This window comes from Pteropus medius, unplaced genomic scaffold, assembly GCF_902729225.1.
Source record: "Pteropus medius unplaced genomic scaffold, Ma_sr-lr_union100, whole genome shotgun sequence".
Taxonomy (NCBI): Eukaryota; Metazoa; Chordata; class Mammalia; order Chiroptera; family Pteropodidae; genus Pteropus; species Pteropus medius.
In genome coordinates this window covers 35,056,790-35,067,610 of record NW_024340696.1, presented here as the reverse complement: position 1 = coordinate 35,067,610, position 10,821 = coordinate 35,056,790, and the positions used below count along the sequence as shown (strand labels likewise).

General features: G+C 32.0%; 3 pseudogenes; all 3 read left to right on the top strand.

The window, feature by feature from the left end:
- The first annotated feature begins 1,104 nt into the window (after positions 1-1,104).
- On the top strand, positions 1,105-1,204 carry LOC120610793 (uncharacterized; annotated as a pseudogene).
- A 4,677-nt stretch (positions 1,205-5,881) lies between these two features.
- On the top strand, positions 5,882-6,000 carry LOC120610254 (uncharacterized; annotated as a pseudogene).
- A 1,175-nt stretch (positions 6,001-7,175) lies between these two features.
- LOC120610876 (uncharacterized) lies at positions 7,176-7,294 on the top strand (annotated as a pseudogene).
- The last annotated feature ends 3,527 nt before the right edge of the window (positions 7,295-10,821 follow it).

The following is a 10,821-nucleotide window of genomic DNA, read 5'->3' as shown; positions in this document are numbered from 1 at the left end:
AGAGAGATAATAAAAAGTGTTGACAAGAATGTGGAAAAATTGGAACCCTTATACATTGCTTGAAAGAGTGTAAAATGATGCCACCACTTTGAAAAATACTGACAATTCTTCCAAAGGCTAAACAGAGAGTTACTATAAGACAATGATTTCACTCCTCGGTGTATTCCAAAGAGGAATAAAAATATATATCCATGTATATACTTGTACATGAACATTCATAGAAATTGTTGATAATATCCAAAATGGGGAAACAAGCCAAATACCTATAGATTGAGAATGAATAAACAAAATGTTGCATATTCATACAATGGAATATGATCCATAGCAAGATATGAAGTACTAATCCATGTTAAAACATAAATGAAACTTGAAAACACTATGTTAATGAAAGAAACCAGCCACAGAAGACAATATAACATACGATATCATTTAAATAAAATTTGCAGATAAGGAAATTAGACACAAATAGATTAGTGGTCACTTAGGACTTCAGGAGGGGAACTTGGGGAAAAAGGGAAATTATTTAGAAAGGACATAAGATTTATTTTTGTGCCGGTGGTAAAAATGTTCTAAATTTAACTATGGTGGTAATTCCATAACTCTGATTATAATAAAAACCATAGGATTGTATCCTTTAAGTGGGTTACTTGTATGATATGTGAAATATATCTCAATAAAATATTATATGTAGATTTTTTAAAACAGTGAGTCAGGAGACACTGTTGAAGAGGCTTAGCTATAGATTTCTCTGTGTTTTATTTCTCCTGGAATGAGCTGAGTCCAATCAAACTAAAAATTGTTAAATTTCATTAAAACAATAAAGCAAACCAAAAGGAAACATTTTATGTTTATTGTTTTATTAAACAAAAAGTCTACATCTGAGAAAGAATTTGTACCATATTCCCTGATGAAAATAATGAATTCGTAAAAATATTAATAAAGACTTTCTGAATTAGGAGTGAGAATGGAAAAGAATAGGTTCATCTTACAGGAAGAGAATAAAAGGATCTGAACTTTTAAATCTGGAAAACAAAGACTGGAGCAGGTATTACTGTATTCTGTGAATTATTGAACGGCACAACCAAAGTCAATATAAACTTATGCCTGCTTTGGCAGCACATATATTAAAATTGAAATGATACAGAGATTAGCATGGCCCCTGTGCAAGAATGACATGCAAATTCATGAAACATAAACTTATTATTTATTGCTAATGTTAATATAATGTAAATTGATCTAGTAATTTAAAGATAAGCATGACGCATTGAAATAATAAATGGACCATATTCGTTAATCAAAAATAGGATAGCAATAGAAAAAAATTTTCCATTCAAAAAGAGCTAAGACTAAATTAGGAACTAAATAAGTCTTCAGCAGACTTGTAAACACTGAGAGATCTCTAGAGTTTATTTTGATGTGGCAACAAAGCTCCCCTCTTTTGAAAAAGGCCAACTTGATAAGTCAAGTTTCAGATTCAGGAAAGAAATTATGATTTTCAACTGAATAAATCAAGTAGGCCATTAGATATACAAGTCTGGGGTTCAAAAAATAGTTCTGGGTTAAAGGTCTACATTTGGGAGGCAATAGAATATATATAGAACTTCAAGCCATGAGAATGGATGAGATTGCTAAGGAAGTATGTATAAAAATATCAATGTAGTGAATAGAGTACAAATAGATATAGGTAATGTAAGAGGCAAGTAATGTGATTAATATAATCTATGACATATAATAAGAATATATTTGAGAGGGTATTTCTTACTAGTGAGTTCATCAGGAATCAAATAAAGTTCATGATATTTGAATTCAGGTCCAGAAGTGGTTATTGACAATTTATCAGATGGAAAATGAAAAGAAAGATTTATAATAAAAAATAATAGGAATGAAAAGACTCTGAGAAATGAGTTAACTGATTCAAGTTTAATATCTTGTAGGATGGCATCCCATTTTCATAAAAATATTGAAAGACACAGTTTCCCTGGCAATTGCCTATAGCCTAATCACTAAGGCAATGCATCCTGGTCACCTGCATGTCTTACACAACCCCAAGGGAGGATCTTGACTTCCCTAATGCTGAATGCTGATGTGAAAAATCCTGTTGCAAATATCACACAACTAAAACAAGTCTTGGACCCCAGTCTCAGTATTATGCAAGGGGAAGAGCTAAAGTGTATCCAACTAAATGAATCAAAACTGGGATGAGCTTTTCCTTGGAAGAAAATGGATGAGTGGGGTTAAAAAAGATATGCGTTGCCTGATATCCTTTTGCCTTATATACTTTGAGCACATTTTTGAATTTTGTACACTTTGGATATATTACTCAGATAATTTTTTCTAACAGTGAATACTTTCTATATTTTAATAATAAAAAGTATTGCTACCACTTTGTGTGTGGATAAAGCAATTTCTCATAAAATAAGACTAACCTGACATAAGTTTGTTCACTAATTCAGTACAGAATCTTTAGTATACACTATTAATGTGCTGTTCTCCAACATCCCAACTATTAATTCTCTTAGACACTCTTCAAGTAACTATCTTTCTTCTAATAGTTACCAAATCACAGGTTAAATTCTTCTTAGATTAATGTGGAAATGTTAAGCCTGATTTGAAAAATGAAACCTTATTTATTAGTTTAATATCATCTTTGTGTTTTTCTCAAAGCTCTACAACTTTAAAAAAGATAAATGAACAGTTATTTTCATGTTTTATATTACTTGTTCTCTTCACTTTATAATATTTTCCAATAACTTATTTCAATTATCTGCATACTGCTTTGATCCAAAATCATGGTTTAAAAATTTAATTTCTCAATTTAGAGAGGATCATATTACTCATTATTTTTAATCACACTTCTCCTATTCCTAGATATATAATATTTACTAAGTGTTTTTTCCTTTTGTTCTTCTTTTTTTTGGGGGGAGGCAGGAGGGTCACTATATCATTAATGCTTATTCCTAAATAACAGTTACATAGGCCTTGAGGTTTGTAAATATTGGGCCAATAAATATCTTAGCCAACCAACAGAGGAAACCCACACTGGCTACATGCACCACAAATATTCCCAAATGTAAAAATAATGTTATTCTTTCAATGGTATTTAAATAGGTCTGGATGAGTAGCAGGTGTAAAGGAAGTAGAAATATGTTGCTTTACTAGTCATGTAACATCACTGTCAAAAGCAATCATTTCCTAGAAACCATCATTCCTTCTCTAATATGTGTTAAATGCTTCACACGACATCCGTGAGGCAGGTATCATTATTTTTTTCATCCTCATACATAGCCCAGGAGTTTGTCAGAGCTCACATTTAAACCTTGATCAGCTATCTGACCCAAGAGGATATGCTTTTAAACACTGCACTAGGCAGACTCCTAGGGTTGAGGAAGATAGTCAGGAATACTCTTAAATCAGAATAATCTGGATTGGAATAGTCCTCTGCACATTGCAGTTTATAGGGGAAATGAATGAACATTTTTCCAGTCTGTAGAACAATGACAATCATGTCTACATCGCAGTTCTTTTAAAGTCAAAATTATCTCTATGAGAATAGTGATCATAAACACAACTGCAAATTTTTTAAAAATCTGTATTGTGTTGCTTTGGTGTATTAGTTATGTTCTCCTATGCTGAGGAATCCAAATGCATAGAACTTGTTTCCTCTTCAGTGGTCTTTGGCCTATCTCTATCTTCAGCCATGAGCAAACAGCTACATATGAATTTTTATCAGATAATGTGTTCATATCCGTAAGACATTTTCCTAGCACTTTTATTGACATATCTTGGCTTAAGCCACATATTTGCTCAGGAAAAAAAATGTGTACAAATCCCTCACATAAAATTGTCTAGGAAATAATGTTATTTGTAAGCATAACTTGACAGCTTCACATTCACATCCCATTAAGGTGTCCATGGTGCAATCTATTTTAAGATAGCCTTCAGGTTTATCTTTACATTTACAAAATAAATGAAAATTCTGGGTGTTTACTAGTGCAGGAAAGCTATGAATGTGTCATAGTTCTGTTTCTGTTATTTTCTCACCAGCCATATTTGATTATTGAATCTATATCTTCTTCATTTACTGTACAGAGTAAACCACTCCCCAAGACAGTTGATTGCTGAATTAAAATCTGAGGAGGGAAAGAAATAAATTTGTATACTGTTTGTACAGCAATATATTCAGCAGTGTACTATAAGACATTATGAGTTAGAGTAATATTGTAGAATGCAAGCAACGAAGAATTTAGAGCAGACTCAGAGGGAATTCATAATCATAAAGTCATCCTTAGACAAGGATAATAAAAACACTGTTACAGTAAACAGACTGAGTCCTCAATAATACCAGATAAATCACAAGGTGAAAAATGGAAAAAGCAAACTACAGACATCATTTGAGCAGGGTAGAGAGAAATTATCAAACAATGAGGTAATAGAAATGTCATAACACTGGAGCCAGTGTTCATTACAACTTCTCTCAGTGCCATTCGTTTCCCTTAAAGGTCACAGAAACTTTGGGAATGATGAAATACCAGTTGTATTTTCTCTTTTTTTTTCTATTTTAAACTCTTTCTTTAAAAGTCTTACCTGAGATCTGATTTGAAACCTGCAATAGCAGCCTCTGGCTTGGAAAGGAAAGCAAATATATTTTCCTCTGAAACTGATGATATGACCCACTAGTGTTAAAAATAATTCTATTGTTGTTAAAAAAGAGAAAGAAGTATCAATATACAGATGAATGTGTTAATAGTAAGTCACTGAGAAAATATCATGAGAAATTAATTCTCTAATAATTCAAAGGCACAATTCCTACTCTATGAAAGGTAGAAAATGCAATGCTGGGACACTACCTCTATTTAGAAATTGTAGATGACCTTCTCTAGCAAATGATAAAGTCAGATGTCCCTGGCCTTGTTAAACTAGTGCATGTTTCCTATTTTAAAGAATCCCTATTTGTTTACCACTTTTACCAGTGCCCTATTGTATGGACAACTAATATACCACATGTACAATAATGAAAAAGTCTATGAAAATTAGATTTGGGGTCAAGAGGCTTTTTAAAAGTCAAAAGTAATCAATCTGAACTGGGTCTCGGCTAAAAGGTAAAGAAACTAATTCAAGTTACTCTTTTATAATTAAAGAAATATAACCTTTGACTTTAGAGATTTTTTTATTGCGAGGTATTTAATTAAATCTGTGTGTGATACTCTAGACCTGGGTTAGACCACCAAAAAGCTGTCAAGAGTCATACAGACCTAATAAAACTGGTAAGAAAGGTCAGATAGGTAGTCAGTTGCCAAGATCCACTCTAACAACTCAACTATCTAGTAGATTCTATCCAATTAATTGATTTTAAGTCTCATATGTAATACCAGATTCCACAGCTGTCTATGAAATGGTTACATATAGGCTAAGCTATTATAAAAGACCCAAAATATGGCAGCTCAAATAAGACATTTTTTTTTCAGTCTCTCACAAAATAATTCAGAGGAATTAAGCAGTCCAGGGCAGGTAGGCAAGTCTGCTCCACAAAGACATCCAGGGACTCAGGTTAGTATGAAGACCCTGATATCCTCATTAGGTGCCTTGCTGCTTTTTCTCACTAAGCCTAATGTCACTGGCTACTCCCATATTCCTCATTTCCTACACAATGAGCAGGCAGTAAGAAGTAATTAATGGGAAATCAGCATAGCATTCATTGGCCTGACATTAGTATTTATCACTTCCACTGATATTCCATAGTCACAGGGCCACACCTAGCTGCAAAGGAAGCTGAAAAATTAAATCCAAGCTATGCATCACTAAAACTATCTGTGTATATTTGTCTTTATGTGAATATGTGTATGCGTATGTGTATGTATTTGAATGTTAAAAGAATTCTATTGTCTATGGCCATGCTACCCTGAACAAGCCCGATCCCATCTGACCTCAGAAGATAAGCAGAGTCGGGCCTAGTTAGTACTTGGATGGGAGACAACCTAGGAAGACCAGGTGCTGTAGGTGTAAAAAATAAAAAAATAAAGGATTGAAAGCTGACAAGGTCTTTGCAATCTATGAGGTCAACCAAGGGTTGCCTTGCCTAAAAAAGAAAAAACAATAAAAAAATAAAAAAGAATTCTATTGCTCTAAATAAAAAAAGAAAGAAGTAGTAAAGAAAATAATGAGCTGTCTCATTCATATATTATTTTCTGTTTACGGAAGTGGAATATTAAAATTTGATGCTAACTCAACATGCCTTGGAAGTGGACCTCATATAACATTTTTCAAAAGATTCCAGTCTGTATATATTCCAGAGATAAAGACAATGACAGATACTTAATCCAGATAAACTAGATGTGGTGATATACCACAAAGTGTGGTACTACAATTAATGAAGTTTCTTTCTTTTCACCAAAATTAGAAAAACTCAGTTTCACAAAAAATTTCCCTGTGCCAAAAAAAAAAAACTAAGTAGTATAGTATTTACGAATATAATAGTGAATCATAAAAATGGCATGAAGAATAAAGAACCATATTTTTGTACCTCTTATAATTCTATTCTATGTTCTAAATAATGCCATAATTATTTTACCAATAAATTGTTTTTGATTCATTTATTGTGTCATTTGTTATTTCAGCTCTTTGTCAAATTCACAAAGTTAATAAAGTATGTAAAGAATACTTAACACTGAGATATTCTTTTATCTATTTGGAAATGTCTGAGTTCTTAAAGATAATATGATGGAATGAATTACTGTCCCTAATTTCCCTGCCTCCGCCCATAGGAGAATTATTTATCACCATTCATTTTCATGTGACTTGCAGTATATTCCCATGGTACAAATGCACTTTCCCACCGATTTACATCAGTTTAACCATGTGACTTACTTCCAGTTTACTGACTACAGCTCTTGTGTGTCACCCTCCATAATCACACAAGCAAATTCCTTATAATAAACAAATAAATAAATGAACATATATAGATCTACATACCTATATATCATATATATCTCTTTATATATATTTCCTATTGGTTTGTTTCTCTGGAGAGCTCTAATACATCCTGTATCTGATGTGTAAAAAGAGCCATTGAAATACGGGTCATCCGTTAGAACAGCAAAACTGATTAGCAAAGGTTGATTTCTATGAGTTCTTTATATGTTTCAGATACAAGGCATTTGATAAAAAATATATGGCAAGTCTATGGCCATGCTACCCTGAACAAGCCTGATCCCATCTGATCTTGGAAGCTAAGCAGGGTTGGGCCTGGTTAGTACTTGGATGGGGGACTATCTAGGAAGACCAGGTGCTGTAGGTGTAAAAAATAAAATAAAATAAAAATAAGGGATTGTAAGCTGACAAGGTCCTTGCAATCTGTGAGGTCAACCAAGGGTTGCCTCGCCTAAAAAAGAAAAAATGTATTGCAAATATTTTCTCATGGACTGGAGCTTAAGCTAGCATTTGAAGAATGGAAGCTAATAATTTTGATGAAATCCAATTTATCATTTTTTTCTTTTATGGTTAGTATATTTTTGTGTCTATCGAGGACATTTTTGCCTGACCATTGATATTTAATGTTGTAATAGCTATGTTTGCACTGTCTACAGTTTTGTCATTTGTTTTCTTTTCATTCCATCTGTTTTCTGCTGCTTTCATTCTTTTTTCCTTTACCCAATTTTTTGTGGATTAGCCGTCTATCTTAGTATTCTATTTTTTCTCTGCTATTGACTTATTACCTATGCTTCTTTTATTTTTTAAATGATTTCTTTAGGGTTCACAATTTGCCTCTATAACTATCACAACATACTTTGAAATAATATATTACTGCACACAGATGGTGAGACTTTTATAAGGGTAAATTTCCATTTATCCTTTGTAATTCTTATATTGTTGACATATATTTTATTTCTATATGTATTATAAATCCAAATTACTTGATTCATTTTTTAAAGTCAATTGTATATGTTTTTTTAGTAGACTTCATTTTTTACAGAAGTTTTTGGTCACAGCAAAATCAGGAGAAAGAACAGAGAATTCCCACATAGCTCCTGTTGTTCCCTGACACACATAACCTCCCCCACCATGCACCAGACTGGTACATGTGTTACAACTGATTAATCTATATTGACACATTATCACTCAAGGTCTACAGTTTACATTAGGGTTCACTCTTAGCTCTCTGATATCTACGATATTGAGAAATACATAACGGCATATCCCCATAATTGCAGCATCATACAGAACCGTTTCCCTGCCTCCAAAATCCTCTGCGCTCTACCTATTTATCCCTCTATCAGCCCAAACCCCTGACAACCAGTGATTTTTTTTTTTACTATCTCTATAGTTTTGACTTTTCCAGTACTTTTCAGTACTTAGAATCATATGGTATGTGTGTAACCTTTTCGGATTGGCTTCTTTCACTTAGTAATATGCATTTAAGCTTCCCCCTGTATCTTTTCATGGCTTGAGAGATCAATATTTTTTGCATTCAGTAATAATCTATTATCTAGATTTACATCAATTTATTTATCCATTCACCTACTAAAGTTTATGCAGTTGACTGTAGGTTTTTTCTTAGATGAATTTTATTAGGTTGCAAAAATACCGTTATTCATGTTTACAAGGAGATTTTATTATGAATGAAGTTTTAAATTTGTCTATTGCCTTTTCCACATTCATTGAAATGATCATGTCATTTTCTATTTAGTCTGTAATGAGATAAACTACATTAATTAATATTTTAAATATTAAACCAACCCTGCAATCCTGGAATAAATCTTACTTGGTCATGATGCATTATCCTTTTTTTTTAGATTTTTGAATTTGATATGCTAGTATTTTAATAAGAATTATTATATCTATATTATGATAAAAAATGAGGTTCTTTACTTGTAATATCTTTGTCTCCTTTTGGTTAATTTTTGCTCTTTGTTACTTTGTTATCTAAATGTAGAGTACTGTATCTCAACTAAGCCTGGTATCTACCATGAAATCAAACCCATAATGCACCAGGTAGATAAATGTCATGTTCTTTTTCTTTTTCCAGGATCCCATCCAAGATACTACCTTACATTTAGTCATCATGCCCTTAGACTCCTCTTGACTGTAACAGTTTCTTGGACTTTGTTTATTTTTGACCTTAATAGTTTTGAGGATTACTGGTCAGGCATTTTGTAAAATATCCCTCAATAGATATTTGTATGATATTTTACTCATAATTAGACTGGAGTTATGGGTTTTGTGAGAAAGACCACAGAAATAAAGTACCATTTTCCTCTCCTAATATGAAGGGTACATACTTTCAGTATGACTTATCACCGTTAGTATTGACCCTATTCACTTGGCTGAAGTAAGGTTTGTCAGGTTTCTCCATTGTAAAGTTACTCTTTTTTTCCCCTCCTTTTTCATACTGTACTCTTTGGAAGGAAGTCATGATGTGTAGCCCAAACTTAAGAAGGGAGGAATTATGTTTTAACTTCTTGAGAATTAAGTATCTACCTCATTTATTTACTTATTTAATCAAATTATTTGTATCAGTACATACTTATAGATATTTATTTTATACTTTAGATTATTATCCTGCTTTATTTAATTTATTTGTTGTTCAAATTGTTCTATCTTTAGCCATAGGGAGTATTTTGAGTTTGTTTGAGTATACCTTTAACATAACAACATAATTGTTGACTTTTTGTTTTTACCACTATCCTATCTTCTGACAATATAAAATCCTCCAGGTTCATTGTTTATTTTCTACCCCAGTTTTAAACTCAACCATTCTTACAAAGGTCCTTGTATAGTTTTTAAATGTCACATTGAATTATTTGTAGAAGAATGGACCTTAACTATGCCAACAAAGAGCCACAATAATAATAGATAAAAACCACGTGGGATCATTTTTTATGTTAATTTCAAGTACAATAAATTTAAAATTAATTCTAACATGACATTCAAAGATTATTATTTCAAAGTTCATGCGCTCTTTCCTTGATAAACTAAAGGCAGTTAAGATACAATAAAGGCAGTTAAGTTACAATAAAGCTTACCTAAAAATTCAGGTAATTCAGGAAAATTCAGTTAATTCAGGAAGCCAACGACCTTTAAATCTAACTGTTTGTGGCATCCACTAAATTGTTACTTAAAACTTCCCATCCTTTTATTTATTATAAGTTCACTGCTCTACCCATCTCATTTTATTAGCAACCAATCAGTTCGTCTAGACATACTATTTTTATAGCTTTTCAGCATTCTGTACATAAAAGAAATATATTTTAAATAAATTTGTAGGTAAATAGAATCATTTATATAACATAGTATGGCATAATAGTTATTGTTTATAATATTTAGAAATTTAAAATTCCCTACTGTTCTCCTCATACCAACAGAAAATCACAATGTATAACTTGAAAGATTAAACATGAAAACACAATGAATTTAAAAATTAATGTTTCTAAAGAGATGTTGCCCATGTAATGTTTCATAAGTATAGTTCCTCAAGCTGTCACTATACTGTTCAAATATATTTGACTTGTAGATTTTATTTCACAGTCTCTTCAGCATTTTGGCCATTACTAAGACGTATCATTCTGTGAGCTTTTTTGTCAACAAAGTCTGTAGGAGTTAGATTCAGAGTCTAAATAAATATGTCAAATTAAGCTAAGTACTTAAGATATATCATTAATAAATGGCCTATTACAGTTTCTACTATTTGTGGACAATCAACAATATTGAGACTAAATAAAATATGTCCATGATGACTCCAGGAAAGAGTCTAGTATTTATAGTGCAAGAGTTATAAAATACATATGGCAGGAAAATGAATGAGGTGTTTCATATTTCTCAAGTTGC